The 18,443-nt window shown below is 34.0% G+C and overlaps 1 protein-coding gene across 7 annotated transcripts in view; it reads left to right on the top strand.

Moving 5' to 3' along the window:
- ADAM29 (ADAM metallopeptidase domain 29) overlaps positions 1-18,443 on the top strand; it is a 71,949-nt gene that overhangs the window by 1,773 nt on the left and 51,733 nt on the right. For 5 of the 7 annotated variants that reach the window (XM_023636273.2, XM_023636275.2, XM_070261348.1 and 2 more), the window contains exons 2-3: positions 14,441-14,524; positions 15,206-15,248. The gene's annotated coding sequence lies outside the window, so the exon portion shown is untranslated. The remainder of the gene's footprint in view (positions 1-14,440; positions 14,525-15,205; positions 15,249-18,443) is intronic. The other 2 variants (XM_001496149.5, XM_070261347.1) reach the window with 1 other exon arrangement.

Genomic DNA, 18,443 nt, shown 5'->3' with positions numbered 1-18,443 from the left:
GTTGGCAGCGACCCACATACAAAGTAGAGGAAGATTGGTGCAGATGTCAGCTCAGGGCTAATCTTCCCCAAGTAAAACAAAGAGGAAGATTTGCAACAGATGTTAGTCAGGGTGAATCTTCCTTAGCAAAAACAAAAACAAAAAATTAGCTCTTCAACAACTTCTCACCATAGGCCTACCCCATCATAAATCTCTCTGTCTATTCACACATAAGAGATCTGAATAAGCCCTTGGTGTTCTGACTCAGCTTTATGGAATCATTACAGATCAATACCACATAGCTGTTTTTCAATTGACCCAGTACCAAAGTCCTACTCATCTAAAGCTGATAGCAGCAGCTGCCAACTTGGGGGCTTCTACTAACATGATTTCTTTTGTAGTCTATCTTAAACTTAATAGTCACTTATGTTGCCAGTCTTTGCCACTCACTGAAAATATGCAATATTTCCTAGTAAGAAGGCTTACTTTCTATGAAGTCTTATTACTCTCTCCCTCCTGCATTTCCGTTCATCACTGTGATACTTTAAATCTTACTTCTCTTCTTCCATAGAAGACGGGAAGCTCATGACTCCCTAACTACTGTTTTTTAAATATCTAATAGATTTATTTAAATACACCTAAGAAGTTTATTAAAACATGCCTAGAAATCTAGATTTAATCTTGTTTTTTTGTAGGTCATATCTTAAGAGTGAAACCAAAACATATCGAGCAGGATACATTGTAACAGATCTCAATTCACCACTAGAATATGACTCCTTCCCAGAAGCAAAAATCTGCCCAGGCGACAGAATTTGTTATGGTCCCAATAGCTTCCTGGCTAAATGAAAAAGAAGGTTTATACCTACAATGATAGTTGAATTGAAAGAAAAAGAAAGCTTTGAGGAGAGTCTATTATTTCTGAAAGCTTTAGAGAAAATAAAGGTACTTACCTAAGTAGGAACTCTTAATTTAAAATGGTCAGCAGATTAGAAGCATTTTAAAAGCTCTAATGGTTTTTAAAGAGTTTGCTATTTTCAAGATAGAAGTCCAGTCAAAAAGAGACATCAAAGCAAAAGAATGCCCCAGTTGACCATTATGTCAAACCGGCTGTCCTCACCATGATCTCAATCCTCACAATACTAAAAGAGACCATATTGTTGGAAGTTCAAAAAGAATGTTATGGAATATTATACAACACCAGCTTTTGGTTCCAAAGTTAGAAAAAGGCATTTATTACACAGAAAGAATCCCTTCTACACTTAGAGTGGCTGCTTGTGGCCTCAAATGAAATCTTGAAAGAATTTTACATGATACTGCCCACACCTAGGACAAATTGACCACTGTATTCAATCAACATTATTAAGGAAATAAATAAATTTCATTGCCTATTCTTGATAAGTGGTACCAAAGATTTATAATACATGGGGCCAGCCCCGTGGCCGAGTGGTTAAGTTTGCACACTATGCTTTGGCGGCCCAGAGTTTTGCTGCTTCGGATCCTGGATGTGGACATGGCACCACTCATCAAACCATGCTGAGGTGGTGTCCCACATAGCACAACCAGAAGGACCTTCAACTAGAATATACAACTATGTACCGGGGGGCTTTAGAGAAAAGAAGAAGGAGAAGGAGAAGAAGAAGAAAAGAAGATTGGCAACAGATGTTAGCTCAGGTGCCAATCTTTGAAAAAAAATTATAATACTATTTGACAAACCCATGAGGGCATTTAGGTCAAAACCAGATCACTCAGTTGTCCCCCAAAACTGATATTCAAAAGCCTACTGGCTATTATTCAGAAACTGAGGGATATGTTACCTTGTTAAACTGATGACTGCCTTAAGAATAGTAGCCAAGAACATCACCTAGTATCCATTTCGGCCCATCAGTTTCCACTCTCAAAAACGAGTTAGTTAAATGAATTCAAGAAGGAGATAAAATGAACCTTGATTTTAAGACCCAAATCCTAACTTCTCAAAAGAAATTCTGGAGTTTTCTTCTCTGCTCAAGCCTTTTCACTTTATGCTTTATACAAGAATCAGAAGTAGGGTGAATTCTGCATGCTATGGTTCAGAGACTAGTGGTGGGTGGGAGGGGGAACTAGACAATGCTACCAACTCTTGGCCAAAATGGCATTTCATTGGACAGGTAGGCATTATTAGTTCAGGGTAGATCACTTTAGATATAATATTGGCTTTTGAGGGTGTATATATGTGATTTTAGGAGAAGAATATTGAGCTCCCATCCCTACAAAGCGCTCTGGCATTTTTAACATTACTAAGATAATCTGGGGAACAAGGAATCATTAAATTGGGTAATTTGGCTAAAACTTCTGTATTGGTTCTGTAGGCTCTTTGGATTAGGAAAAGTTGAGGTGAGTAGTTGCATACTGATGACGACACAATTGTTTGTTCATAAGCAGGAAATTCAGGCAACAATTTAGTTATCCTGCTCCAGGAGTATGTTTACCACAGTGCTCTTATAACTTCCCAACTTGGGAATAATAATAGAGAATAGTGTTCAAAGAACCATTGTGAAAAGAGCTGGCATCTCTGCTGGTGGCACTCATGATTTTGTGTGTTTAACAAGTTTAACAAGCAACTATTAGGCGTACTTAAGTTTGAGGATCACTGGTCTACAAAGGACAGTGTTTTTTTCCACAGAGAACAATCATTATTGCTTAACAAAAACAACAGCAACATACTGTCTTTTCAAGCACTAAGCTAAAGGTGGGAAAGAACAATAGGTCACCTTTGTCAACTTGGATAAATCAGACATAGGCAACTACAAATAACAAGGTGATCAATGTCCACATCCTTAGACCCTAAAAGTGAGCTTAAAAACATCAAGGAAGTATTCTAAAAAATGTAAACTACTCTGCTAGTTTTCAAGAAAATAGTTTCTGGGGTGTACAGTATATATGTTTGAAATAGTCCTTTTAAATAATAGAGAATCCAAAGGTGTTATTTGAATACTCTATTTAATTAATTTGTATAGATAAAGAACATATCTTAATGGGCCATTAAAAAGAGAGGCTCTGGAACATGGTTTGAGTAATAGGAGCAATATGTAATTATGTAGATATAGAGTACATATCTGTAGGTTGCTGTCAGAAAATGTATAGACAAAAATATTAATGTGCACTAATCCATAGCATTCCCTTCAATCATAAACAAACATTGACATTTAAGCACCATATTTACATCACAAATATGTAATAAGACAGTATTTACTCTCACATTTGAAAACAATGATACTCATAAGAGATAAGAAATAAAATAAATATATATACCATTGCTAATGTGATTTGTGAAATACAAATTTTGCTTCTGTGTTGCAAATTGTAACTGCACACCCTGCGTTAACTTAGGATCAATACTGAATCTTTGAAAGGGATGCAAACACACAAAACAAGTACTATACAAATGTAATTGCATGGGACAATAACTGAAAAGATATATAATCACCTGTTAATAATTGTTACTCCTGGGATGAAGCATGGGATTAAGGATAAAAGGGAGAATTTTCATTCCTTATTCTATAAAAGTCTGAATTGTTTAAAAGTGAGCATGTATCCTTGAGTTAATTTTTTAAGTTTCAAGACAATTAAAATATAATTATGACTTAGATATCCAAATATATTTACATAATACTTGATAATGTTCCAAGAAAATATTTGGTCAATTTAAAAAGATATCTGTTAAATAACATAAAAATCAAACAAAACAATCTCTCTCTCTCTGTCTGTCTCTATAAATATATATACACGTGTACATACACAGAGATACATACATGTAGGTGAAATAAAGTGATTTTCCCTTAATCTTCAAAAAGCATACCAAATAATTATATTATTAAACTTTTTTGTGTGTGAAAACCAATTTATTAAATTGATCCTTAACATTTGGATAACTTCCAATAGTATAAATGAATGAAATCCAGCAATGAAGTATTTCCTTTGAAGACAAGATTTGTACAGGAGAACTCTCTGGAAGGAAACCTATCTTTTTCACAGTGGGGGTAATTATAACGTTAAATATATAGCATTTTTAAAAATGGAATTTGGCAGAATGAGATTAAAATAGGACTAAAAAAAGGTGAAGAGCATATTTGATAATGTGACATCATTTTCAAACATAGGATATTTAACTCCCAGGATCCACTTTAAAGCGAAATGGTTAATGATCCTTAAAATGCACTTTTACGTAGTGTTCTATTGTTGTACACTTAGCTATAATACTTTTCCATATTAATATATAACAGAAGATAAAAATGTTATATGGTGCTTTTCCACAGAGTACTAAAAGATATATACAGAGTGACATCAAAAGATAGAGTTATATAAACCACTATTTATTATAATAATTGCATACACATTCCTGCAAGAGTAGCTGTGATGTTTTTAGTAATTGTTTAGTATTAACTAACTTGGGCCATGGAGAAATCAAGGGTATACTCAAGTGTATCTTTGTCTCATTCTCCAGCCTTAACTCTCTCACGCTCAGCACACACATTTTGTATTGCCATACTCAAATATTTCCAAGTTTCTATTTTCCCAAATGTGGCAACTTTTATTCATTTATTTTCCATTGAGTTATAATTGGCATATAAGACTATATTAGTTTCAAGTATACAACATATTGATTTGATAATGCAAAATGATCATCACAGTAAGTCTAGTTAAAATCTGTCGCCATACATAGTTACAAAATTTTTTTTCTTGTGTTAAGAACTTTCAAGATCTAGACTCTCAGCAACTTTCAATTATACAATACGGTAGTATTAACTGTAGTCATTATGCTGTACATTACACCACCATGACATTTATTTTATACCTAGAACTTTGTACCTTTTGTCCCGCCTTACCCATGTCCCCCTGCCTGCACTGATACCCACCTCTGGTAACCACCAATCTGTTGTCTATCTCTATGAGCTTGTTTTTCGTATTTTTTTTTAATATATTCCACATATAAGTGAGATCATTCAGTATTTGTCTTTGTCTGGCTTATTTCACTTAGCATAAGGCCCTCAAGTTTCATCCATGTTGTTGCAAATGGCAAGATTTTATTATTTTTCATGGCTGAATAACATTACATTGTATATATACCATATTTTCTTTATCCATTCATCCATCAATGGACTCTTAGGTTGTTTCCATAGCTTGGCTACTATAAACAATGCTGCAATGAACATGGGGGTGTATATATCTTTTCAAGTTAGTATTTTTGTTTTCTTCAGATAAATACCCAGAAGTGGAATAGATGGATCATATGGTAGATCTATTTTTAATTTTTTGAGGCACTTCCATAGTGTTTGCCACAGCAGCTGCACAATTTATATTCCCACCAACAGTGTGTAAGGATTGTCCTTTCTTAACACCCTCACTAACATTTGTTACTTCTTGTCATTTTGATAATAGCCATTCTAACAGGTGTGAGGCGATAGTTCATTGTGGTTTTAATTTGCGCTTCCCTGATGATTGCTGATGTTGAGCACCTTTACATGTACCTGTTGTATGTCTTTGAAAAAATGTCTATTAAGATCTCTGTCCATTTATTTAATTGCATTGCTTGCTTTTTTGCTATTGACTTGTATGAGTTCTTTATATACTTTGGATATTAATCCCTCATCAGATACAGGTGTGTGCTGCATAATGACATTTTGATCAATGATGGACTGTATATGCAACTGTGCTCCCATAAGATTAGTAAAATATTGCCTAGGTGTGTGGTAGGCTATACCATCTAGGTTTATGTAAGTACACTCTATGATGTTCACACAATGATGAAATTGCCTAACGATCCATTTCCCAGAATGTACCCCCACTGTTAAGCGACTCAGGACGGTATATGATTTGCAAATATTTTCTCCTGTTCAGTAAGTTGCCTTTTCATTTTATTGATGGTTCTTTTGCTGTGCAGAAGCTTTTTAGTTTGATGTAGTCTCACTTGTTATTGTTCCTTTTGTTACCTGTGCTTTTGGAGCCAGATCCCAAAAATCTTTGCCAAGATTGTTGTCAAGAAGCTTACCATCTCTTTTCTTCTCGGGCTTTTATGGTTTCATGTCTTACACTTAAGTCTTTAATCCACTTTGAATTTATTTTTGTGTAAGCTGTAAGAGAGTGGTCCAGTTTCATTCTTTTGATGTGACTCTCCAGTTTTCCCAGCACCATCGATTGAAGATACTACCCTTTCCGTATTGTGTATTCTTGGTCCCTTTGTTGTAAATTAATTGACAATACATTATGTGTACTTATTTCTGGGCTCTCTATTCTGTTCCATTAATCTGTGTGTCTGCTTTTATGCCAATATTATACTGTTATGACTACTATAGCTTTGTAGTATAGTTTGAAATCGGGAAGTAAGATGCCTCCAGCTTTGTTCTTCTTTCTCAAGATTGTTTTGACTATTTGGTGTCTTTTGTGGTTTCATACAAATTTTAGGATTGTTTGTTCCATTTCTGTGAAAAATGCCACTGGAATTTTGAAAAGGATTGTGTTGAATCTGTAGATTGTTTTGGGCAGTATGGACATTTTGACAATATTAATTTTTCCAATTCATAAGCATGGAATATTTTTCCATTTATTTGTTTTTTTCAATTTCTTTCATCAATATCTCAGTTTTCAGTGTACAGGTCTTTCACCTCTTTGATTAAACTTATTCCTAGGTATCTTATTCTTTTTGATGCAATTGTAAATGGGATTGTTTTCTTAGTTTCTTTTTCTGATAGGTCATTATTAGTGTACACAAACACAAGAGATTTATGTATATTGATTTTGTATCTTGAAACATTGCTGAATTTATTAGTTCTTTCTTTTTTTGGTAGAGTCTTTAGGATTTTCCATATATAATACTATGTCAGCTGCAAATAGTGACCATTTTACTTCTTCCTTTTCAATTTGGATGCTTTTCTTTCTTTTTCTGGCATAATTTCTCTGACTAAGACATCCAATACTATGTTAAATAAAAGTGGCAAGAGCAGGCATTCTTGTCTTGCTCCTGATCTTAGAGAAAAAGTTTTCAGTTTTTCTCTGTTGAGTATGATGTTAGCTGTGGGCTTGTCATATATGGCCTTTATTATGTTGAGGTACGTTCCCTCTATACCCACTTTGTTGAAAATTTTTATCATAAATAGACATTGAATTTTGTTAAATGATTTTCTGCAGCTATTGAGAGGATCATATATGATCTTTTATTCTTCATTTTGCTAATGTGGTGTATCACATTGATTGATTTACAGATGTTGAACCATCCGTGAATCCCTGGAATAAATCCTACTTGATCATGGTGTATGATATTTTTTAATGTCTTGTTGAATTCAGTTGCTAATATTTTGTTGAGGATTTTTGCATGTATATTCTCCAGAGATATTGGCCTGTAATTTTCTTTACTTTGGTTCCTTATCTGGTTTTAGTATCAAGGTAATGCTAGGCTTGTAAATGAGCTTAGAAGTGTTTCTCCTCTTCTATTTTTTGAAAGAGTTTAAGAAGAATTGGCATTAATTATCCTTTGAATGTTTAGTAGAATTCACCAGTGAAGCTGACTGGTCCTGGACTTCTGGTTTTTTTGCAGGTTTTTGATTACTGATTCAATCTCCTTAGTAGTAATCAGACTGTTGAAATTTCTTCATGATTCAATCTTAAGAGGTTGTATGTTTCTAGAAATTTTTCCACTTCTTCTACGTTGTCAAATTTGTTGCCATATAATTGCTTATACTAGTCTCTTATGATCCTTTGCATTTCTGTGATATCATTTGTAATGTCTCCTATTTCATTTCTGATATTATTCATTTCTGATATTTCTTTCTTTATTCATCTAACAAGAATCAATTTTGACTCAATTTTGTTTATCTTTTCAAAGAACCAGCTTTTACTTTTATTGATCGTTTCTACTGACTTTCTAGTCTCTATTTCATTTATTTTCACTCTTCTCTTTATCTGAAGTGAGTCTGATGTAGGCAGTATATAGATAGGGCTTGTTTTTATCCATTTAGCCACTCTATGTCTTTTGATTGGAAAATTTAGTCCATTTACATATAATTATTGATAGGTATATACTTATTGCCAATGTATTAATTATTTTTGGCTATATGGTAGTTCCACTCTGTTCCTTTCTTTCTCTTATTCTCTTCCTTCATGATTTTGTTACTTTCTTTAGTGGTATGCTTAGTCTCCTTTCTCTTTATTTTTTGCATCTCTGCTATAGTTTTTGCTTTGTCATTGCTGTGATGATTACATATAACACATTCTATTTATAAAAGTCTATTATAAAAAGATAACTTAAGTTTGAATGAATTCTGAAACTTTACATTTTTACTATTCCCCAATTTTATGTTTTTGATATCACATAATCTTCTTTTTATCTTGTGTATCTCAACTAATTATTGTAGTTATGGTTATTTTTACTACTACTACTTTTGTCTTTAAACCTTCATATTAGCTTTATAAGTGACTAATTTACTACCTTTACTATATATTTACCTTTATCAGTGAGATTTATGCTTTTACATATTTTATTATTACTAATTAGTGCCTTTTCTTTTCAGCTTAAAAAAGTTCCCTTAACATTTCTTGTAAGACTAGTTTAGTGGTGATGAACTCCTTTAGCTTGTGTTTGTCTGAAAAACTCTTTATCTCTCCTTCCATTCTGAATGATGAATTTTCCAGGTAGAGTATTCTTGATTGGAAATTTTTTTCTTTCAACACTGAATATGTCATGTCACATCCTTCTGGGCTGAAAAATCTGCTGATAGTCTTATGGAGGTTCCCTTGTATGTAACAAGTTGTTTTTTTTTTCTTGCTAGTTTTAAGATTCTCTCCTTGTCTTTAACTTTTGACATTTAATTGAAATGTGCCCTGGTGTGAGTCTTTTTGGGTAAATGCAATTTGGAATTCTCTGGGCTTCCTAAATCTAGATGTTTGTTTCCTTCCCCAGGTTAATGATGTTTTCAGTCATTATTTCTTTAAATAAGTGTTATGCCCCTTTTTCTCTGTCTTCTCCTTCTGGGACTCCTATAATGAAAATGATAGTTCACTTGATATTGTTCCATAAATCCCTTAAGCTATTTTCCCTTTTTTATTCTTTTTTTTGTTTTTTGTTTTTTTTTGCTGCTCTGATTGGGTGAGTTCCACTGCCCTGTCTTTGAGTCCACTGATCGTTTCTTCTGCTTCATCTAGTCTGCTTTAAACTTCTCTACTGTATTTTTCACTTCAGTTATTGTACTTTTCAGTTCTGTGACTTCTGTTTGGTACTTTCTTATATTTTATATCTCTTTGTTGAAGTTCTCACTGTATTCATCCATTCTTCTCTGGAGTTCAGTGAGCTTCTTTGTGATCATTACTTTGAGCTTTTTCTTGGTAAGTTACTTTTATCCATTTCATTAAGGTTTTTTTCTGAGGTGTTATCTTTTTCTTACATTTGGAATATATTCCTCTATTTCCTCATTTTGCTTGATTCTCTACGTTAGTTTCTATGCATTAGACGAAACAGCCACCTCTCCCAGTCTGGAAGGAATGGCCTTATGTAGGAGATAAACCTTATTGTTCACCACTACCCTAGATCTTGGTTGTCTCTCAAGCCTTTGTGATTGTCTATCCAAGCAGCCAATTTTTTATAGCTCCCAGTAGTTGATGGTGTGAGAAGACTTGTCAGTGTCCCAAAGGAGAGGATCTCAGTTAGCATCTAGATTCAGACTGATTGGAAGCCAGATCCTCAGACAGCAGCTTTTAAAGAATGTAAATATATTCAGTACTGTGGGACTGGAGGTGTAAGCCCTGCTGGCCACCAGAGCTAGGCAATCTAGAGGTGTCTCCTTGGTGTCAGTCACAAAAATAAGGGCTCCAGATGAACATGTAAGTTCCTTTCTTATACACTCTTAAGTGTATAGAGTGTATAAGACACTCATAACAAGACAGAGGGTTAATACAAAGATGGCATCCACTGGATTATGTTTGCTGAGAGAATATCCATAGACCCCCTACACTATATGTGTGCCAAACCTGAAGCCTGCCCCTCAGGCCAAAGCTCCAGGCAAGCCAAAAGGCCTCTTACATGGAAAGACTAGGGCCATGTTTCAGTCTGCAGTCTGCGCAATGCCCTGGGGGAGATTGCCTGCCAAAATCCCTCTCCCCAATTGTTACAGTCCCACAGGACCCAGAAATGCTAACCCCCCTGGCCACCAGAGCCAGGTGATCAACAGGAAGCCCCTGGGTGGCAGCTCCAAAAACTGGGGCACTAGACATAAAAACTAGGGCACCAGTTGTCTGTAAGAAATCTTCTCCAAGAGATACCCTGTATCACAGCTGAGGGAGAGCACAAAGATAGCACCCTTCCTCCAAGGTCTCCACCTCAATGTGTTCTCTTTCTCACTTGTCTGATGTGTAGGAGTCGCTCAGCCAGTTTTTAGGTTTTTACAGAGGAAATTCTTCCATATGTAGCTGTAGTTTTGGTGCATCTGTGGGAGGAGGTATGTTCAGGATATTCTTATATCACCATCTTGAACCCTATTATGAAACTTTTATTTTTTTGAGGAAGATTAGCCCTGAGCTAACTGCTGCCAATCCTCCTCTTTTTGCTGAAGAAGACTGGCCCTGAGCTAACATCCATGCCCATCTTCCTCCACTTTTTATGTGGGACGCCTACCACAGCATGGCCTGTCAAGCGGTGCCATGTCCGCACCTGGAATCCGAACCGGTGAATCCCGGGCCTCTGAAGCTGAACGTGCGCACTTAACTGTTGTGCCACGGGGCTTGCCCCTGAAACTTTTTAATACACTTTTTCACATTCTTCAAATGAAAAACCACGGGAATGCAGTATTTTCTATGTCTTCATTAGAGGAGAGAGAAACAGATTAAAAAATATTTCATTATTTTACAAAAATTAAAAACAACATTTGCAGATGCTCGTTCTGTCCTCTTTTCACTTTCATATTTGCTCCTGTTGAAGTTTCCTCCTTTCTATTATCTTTCATCTGGAATATTAGACTTAAAATAATGCACAATTTTGATGCTTTTCAGTTTCATACATAGTCTGGAAAAGAGAGAAATGAATAAAAGTGTTTACAGAAATGAAAAAAGAAAGCATTCTGTTGTAGCTAATTACTTTTTCTTTTATTTTTTTTTAAGATAATGGTGAATTTGTCATTACTATTGAATTTTCAGATGGTCAGTTGGACACCTCTATGAAATTAACCTAAACATAACCTAAAATTAGGAGTTAATTCAGAAGCTAAATCCAACTTAAAGTCCATTATTTAAATTCTATTCACTTATCATTCACTAGTTTCTAAATTTTAACTTCAGACTAATTAATGTCCTTGTTTTATGTTTGCTGTAAATTAAGTGTTTTTACAAGGAAGGAAACCATGATCTCAAATATGCAGGATAAAATAAATTTTTCATATTTGAAATTTGAGACCTGAGAATTTGCGAGAAAGCTATTAACACAATTTCATATTCAAAAAGTAGTCATTTATAAATTGTCATGGCCTAATAATTTTGACAAGAAATATAACCTCTTTGAGTTGCGATTTTAAGAGTTTGAAGAAGGGATATTCACAAAAATTATATATGGTGTTAAAACAGTTTTTGACTTAGTCCATTGTTAAATATTTAACATTGAAATATTTAAAGTATGATACTGCCTTTGCCCTCAATGATGCTTGAAGTCAAGTCACAGAGAATTCATTTAAAAAATCCTGTATAGTTGGCAGTATTTTCCCTTTATCTCAGAGACTAGTAATTTGTTGCCTCCAACTCTCAAGTGGTACAGTATTTTACAAAATCCTATATCATTTTGTTACTCATTTGGGCTTGAATAAATGTCTTCCAAATTATATGATATAGATCAATGTCTCATGGAATATTTCACCAAATTCAGTGTTTTTCATGAAATAGGATTTTAAAGATAATTATATAGAATCTTGTGTGAGCTGAGAATTTCTCCCGTAAGTTAATCATTTGCAGTCCAATTCTATTACAATTCATCTGTAAGTACACACATATACACACATACTCACCTAGGTGCATACTTTATATAAAGGAAATATCAAAATAAATATCAATGCATAATCTAAAAGTATATTCTACATACATACTTGGTTAGAATTTTTTAATTTCTTTTTTGCCTTCAGATGTTTAGTTCTCATGCTGCTTTTCACAAGGTGCTAATTAAGACAAGGTAGGGGAATCAATCCACACATAGGTCAGTTATGCTGACTTTGTACTTGAACATACCCTTTTCACGTAGCAATGTGCATATCACGATGTGCAGCAATTGTGCTGGGTAAGTGGATCCACATGGATGAGTCCAATGATAACTGTCAACTCCTGGAAAACAAAGCAGACAAACAAAACCTCACAAACAATGTTAAGTATTCACTCAAAGCAGTGGCACAGTGTAAAGACATGGGTAGGATACTTCATCTTTAAAGATATAAATAAATCATTATATTTCTCCACATGTAGGTCATTCTTAATAGTGTTAAGGGCTACAAAGTTTGTTTCACTAAGAAACCTGAGCAAAAACTTCAAACTGACATTGTTCCAAACGTAATGTGAAACCTGAAAGCATGAACATTCTCCCTTAGGCAGCTTATCGTATTGCTGTATTGCTGGACAGTTTACTGACACAGATTCTTTTGAATTCTCATAGAAATTAATTTTTCTCTTTTAAAACACATTTGTATACATATATGTTATAGCTGATTTAGTTTCTTGTGTTTCTATCTATATAGATATGTAAATATTATATAGGTATGTCTCTCTCTATATATGTCTGGTATATCTGTATGTATATTAGACCTAAATAGGTAAGAAAATCTCTGTTAAGGTTTTAATATACTAAACAGCACAATAAACGCTCAGAGGCAGTATTATGCGCTATTTCTTTTTATTTACAGCAACAATCCCTGTATATGCTGAACACTAAAACACCAATGAGAATCTATAAATTAAGTTGAAAATCAGACTTTACATATGAAACATCAATGGGAGCCCATAGGTTAAAGTGAAAATTAGTAATAGTAATGGGTTAAGTAGAAATGCAGTTTTGGAAGTAGCTTTTATTTTAAGCTATAGATTAATCACCAATATGGGCTTCCTTTGGAGGCATGCTTTTAGTCAGCTATTTCAGCAAAATTCTCAGCACCACTTAAAATACTTTATTTTCATTTAGCTTTTACAGTTTCTTGACATTTCTGAGCCCAATCTGCTTCCTCTTTTGGTCTGCCAAACTTTGTAGAAATAGCAGTAATAATGATAATATCAATAACAAACTGTAGTGATTCAATCTATCATCTATCTATCTACTAATTTCACTGGTGGCCTCACAGTGCTTAACTAAATTACTTTATTATATCTTACTACAAATACCACAACCACCATTCTAAAAATTTTTCTATGTACTCTCTGCAACATTCAACACAACTACCCACTCTTTGTTGACAAACTTGCTTCCTACAAGGAATACTAGCTTGATCAATTTCTCCCCTCTTCATTTCCACCCTCAATGCCTCTTTTTCATTTTCATCTCTGAGGACTAGCTGGTTGTTGTTTTTATTTTTTAGAGTTAACCTTTTTCTTGAGCTCACGGTTCTTTGAATTACCATCACTACTAGGTCTGTGTCTTCAATTATCCTCCCCCTTTGCCTTAAATTTCTTGCTAACAACTGATTTCCTCCTCCGTCCTAACAATATGTCAAGGTCTCTTTTTATCTTAAAGAGACATCAACAATAATATGAAACAATCAATTAATCAGGGAAGAAACAAATTAGCATGTGAAAAGGCATTTCAAACATGATCATTTTTTTCTTTATTTAATCTCTTTTTAATTTTATTTTCTAGGCTATAGTAGCCTGTTATTAAAATGGCTTCTGAATATTCACAAACTAGTTATTTCTGCCTCTATACACACTCTTCTTGTATGAATTCCAGCCCCTCTCTAATTCCTTACAATTAATTCTAGGACTTCCCAGGAAGACATTTATACTCATTCTATGAATTTATACTACTATCTACCATGTGACAACTTTTCTCCCACATGTATGTGATTTCTCTGCCAATGGCAAATATTGCAACCACACAGACGCTGCCCTGCTGAGGCCCAGGCTGTCCATTTTAGTGTCTCCAAATGGGGGTTCTGCTATTTGAGCTAAGATAACTGTCTTTCCCTTGGCTGAAGCTGCTAACATCAAGGCTGCTGCACCTTCTGCACTCTTAGTCTTGTCTTTTTTCTGTCTTTGTTGTAAACAGTCCTTGTACCCAAAACTCAGATGTACCAGTCCTCAAAGCCTGGGCCAGAGGGCAAACTGATTGGCAGGCATCACGTACTTCAATCATTCATTTTCTCTGTTTTTCCTGTCTCTGTTACCTTAGGATAAGATATATTCTTAAATGATTCCTTGACATTAATTTTCTTTCTTTTTACAATTTGTATGATTTTTAATTCTTTTTCTTGCTTTATTGTAGACCCAAAAATCTCCAGCACAGTGATGAATGGAATCATTAGAGTGGACATTTTGCTTTATTCTTGAAAGCATTCAGTCTTTCACAGTTAAGTATGATAGCTTTATCTTTCATAGATGACCTTTATCAGATTAAGTAAAATTATTTCCATTTCAATTTCCATGAGAGGTTTTTTTTAAATCATGGATATTTTGTATTATAAATTTTGTGAAATGCTTTTTTTGCAAATATTGACCTAATCATGGTTATTTCCCCTCCTTTATTGTATCCATATGGTGGATTACATGTATTAATTTCAAATGTAAGCCAACTTTCAATTCTTGTGATAAACCCTTCTTGGGACATGCTGTATTTATATATTGGCAGATTTGATTGTTGATATTTTGCTCATGATATTTGAGACTACATTCATGAGTGATATTTGATAAATTTATTTTCTTCTAATGTCTTTGATAGGTTTTGATATCAGAGTTAAGTTTGCCTCCTAAGGCAAATTGAAATGTGGTCATTCTGTCTCTCATGTGCCAAACAAGTTTCCTTGGTATTATTTCTTTCTGAAATGCTTCTGGAATACAATATCACAATAATCTGGGTCTGAAATTGTCTTTGGTCAGAAGATTTTGATAATTTCAATTTATTTGATAGATTCATGGCAATTGAGATTTTCTATGTAATCTTAAATTACTTTTGATAAACTGTATGTTTTTAAGGAAATTCATTTTATGAAATTATTCATAATATCCCTTTTTATCCTTTTGATGTCTATAGGATCTGAAGTGATATCACTTTTTTCATACCTGAAATTGGTGATGTATGTTTTCTCTTTTATCTCTTGATTATTCTTACTGGGGATTTATCACTTTTATTAATCTTTTCAAAGAAGACATTTTGACTTTGTTAATTTTCTGTTTTCATGATTTCTATTCTTTATTATTTCTTTCCTTCTGCCAGCTGTAGATTTAATTTCCTCTATTTTCTTGCTTTTGTCTTTCTTCTTTTCTAATAATAGCATTTTCTAGTGTTTTCTAATAATAGCATATTTCTCATATTTCCTAATAATGGCATTGCTTTAGCTGCATCTTACAGCTTTTTAGATATGTTTTATTATTCATTATCACTCAGCTTGAAATTGTTTTTAAATTTCTCTTGAGATTTCTTTATTGAGACATGGATTTTTTGGAAATGCATTACTCAACTTACAAATGTTAAAGGATTTTCTAGATATCTTATTATTAAATTCTAATTTGATTTCGTTATGGTGAGATAACAACTATTTCAATATTTTGAAACTTATTGAGTCTTAGTTTATGGTCCTGCATATGGCATACCTTAATGAATGTTCCATGCACACTTGAAAGGAATGTGTATTTTACAGAGGTTGGAAACAGTGTTGTATCAGTGTCAATTAGGTCAAGATGTTTGACAGAGTCATTCAGATGTCTGTATTTTCACTGTTTCTGTGACTAGTATCAAAGGTTCAGAAATAGCCAAGATAAAACCAATGAATCATCAAAGTGGTAATTAGTAAAAATTTATTGTGCACATATCAAAAGGACACTTTGAAAAACAGGAGTATTCAAACCAAAACATGGAATGAGGCTCAGGGGTATATTATTACAAAGTGGTTTATATAGTGAGAAGGTAGTGTTTTTACAGTGACTGGTAATTAAGCTAAAATAATGAGTAAACTTGTTTTGTCTGCTCAGGAAAACTTCAAAGCTGGTCTCCACTTGCTTTTGATTTTAACAATTCTTCTCTTTTGGTCATTCCCTCAGCAGGGTGAGAGTATGACCAACTATTACAGTGTTATTCTTGGTTACCACTATTCATGTAGTCAGGCTGAAGGATCATGCATTTGCTGTTTTCATTAGTTAAGTCATCAGGCCAGAGGGCCATGTAGTCACCATCTTCGTCATTTCCATGATTATTGTTGATTTTACCTAGTTGTCTGATCCTGGTGGATACCATTTGGTGAGTGGCTGCTGACATGCATTTAAAGCCCTCAAAAGTATATAATTCACTAGAGAGGTTAATATGATGACTACAAGGAGAATAATAGCCAAGGAGTGAAACATTTTTCAGAGCACAGATTCCCAGGCACCAATTAAATATTAGCAATCATAACAGATGGAGCAAATTTTATATTCAGTTTCTGTGTTTGGAGAGCATCCAGTTAAGAAAATTTGTCAGGTTTGAAGCATCTTCAGATGGAGTGAGGGCAAGCAGAGGCAATCTGAGAATTTTTCCTGGTCTGTAGTCTGAATGTCTCTGATGATCTTTCTGAGTGACCACATAGCAACAGGCGTGAAGATTGTCTATACATGAGTTGTCATGGTGATTTATCTGAAGTTTACTTCCAACTTCAGCTTGCATGGCTTCAGGAAAGGAGTAATTTTAGTTTCATAATGATTACAAGTCAAAAGAATGGGAGAAAATTGGAAATGTTAGTTTGGAGAGTTCTAGCCAAATATTGGAGGAAAAGACAATCAATAGTAAACTTTTCCCTCTAAAATCACCCTCATTTCTATGAAGGCTGGCCAAATTAAGACTAATTGTTTGTAAAGTAAGCCTAACCTCAATAAACTTCACCTGATTATTTATATACGTGCAAGAAGAATAGTGACTGACCATACAAATCTACTCTGCTGGAACTTTCATAAGGACTCTCAGATGGAACTTTTAAAAGCCTCTCAAGGCCGGGAATTCAAGACAAGGACTAGCCATCTGACTTTGCCTATAGATTTGGATAAATTCCTCTCTTCTTGAGGTCCCCAAAATATTACAAGGTTCCTAAACCTGCCAAGAAATGACCTTCATTACTCACCTGGTAAGTCCGATGGGAACCTGCAAGCAAGGTACAAGGTTAATATTTTCAAGGGGCTTTATTGGCCTCCTAAAGTCAACCCTTGTTCCTTAAGGCTGTCTGGTCATATCTGAGTCTATGTACATCTCTCTCAAATATGACATTTCAGTCAAAGTCTCAGTAATATAACCAATGTTTCCAATCTTGTCCTGTTACAAAAAGAACACATTCTTATTGAACTCATGCAAATAACTATATTGCCATAAAGAATATTCACTAGGTTCCCAAATTCTGGAGGGATCAGGTAGGGAGAAAAAGTAATTGCTTCAATTCTGCTTACAAAGGTAGAATTTACCACATTGCTGTAAGTCATAGTTAGCTCAAGAGGAAAAGTTTCCTTATATCTGCAACACAAAAGACTAAAGAACCAGCAATATTTTAAACAAAAGTCATAAAAATTGTGATCATCCTCAACAGTTCATTCAATACTATGTTATCAATTCTTATTCTGCTTGAATCTAATTTTTCTGTTAGTTCTGGAAATTTTTACCCAGTTCAGTTTTATGATCTTTAAAGTTACCAGAAAATTGTATTTGTCAAAGTTAATATTATATTAGGAAATATCAGATTTCCAGGAATTTTAGATAACTTCTGAAACACTTGTAATGCACACAACATATAGAAGGCTTATTTGACAATGCTTCCCATGTAATTTAACATAATATCTCCTTTTTTTTATGAAGAGAGAGAACAAATCTTTTGAGATGCTCCAGGAATGCTCTGAAAAATTCCAGTTAGTTCAAGTTCAAAAGAATTTGATTTTGGCAAGTTTGTCAAAAATATAAAGAATTTTGGACACTTTGTCAAATAAGATTATATAGTTTTTCTTTTAATTTATCAAAAACTTGGTAAAGACAAAACACAGGATTTTTGTTTTCTAGACAGATTACACTAGAGGTAAAGAAAAATCTTTGTTTACATGCAGTACAGTGGGAAAGGATACATCTAGACCCTGATTTTTTCTTAGAATAATTCCTTCCATAAATAAGACTTTACATATGGAAAATGTTAAGGACATGGCTTAAGAAATCTAGACCACATTTTTTGTAGTTTATTGTCACCCTGGCCACAAAAAAACATTTTTCAAGTGGATGCTAAGGCAAATAATTAAATAAAAAGCAGTTTCTAATGTAAATCCACATC

Source organism: Equus caballus, chromosome 2 (genome assembly GCF_041296265.1).
Source record: "Equus caballus isolate H_3958 breed thoroughbred chromosome 2, TB-T2T, whole genome shotgun sequence".
NCBI classification, from domain to species: Eukaryota; Metazoa; Chordata; class Mammalia; order Perissodactyla; family Equidae; genus Equus; species Equus caballus.
This window is presented reverse-complemented; position numbering and strand designations above follow the sequence as displayed.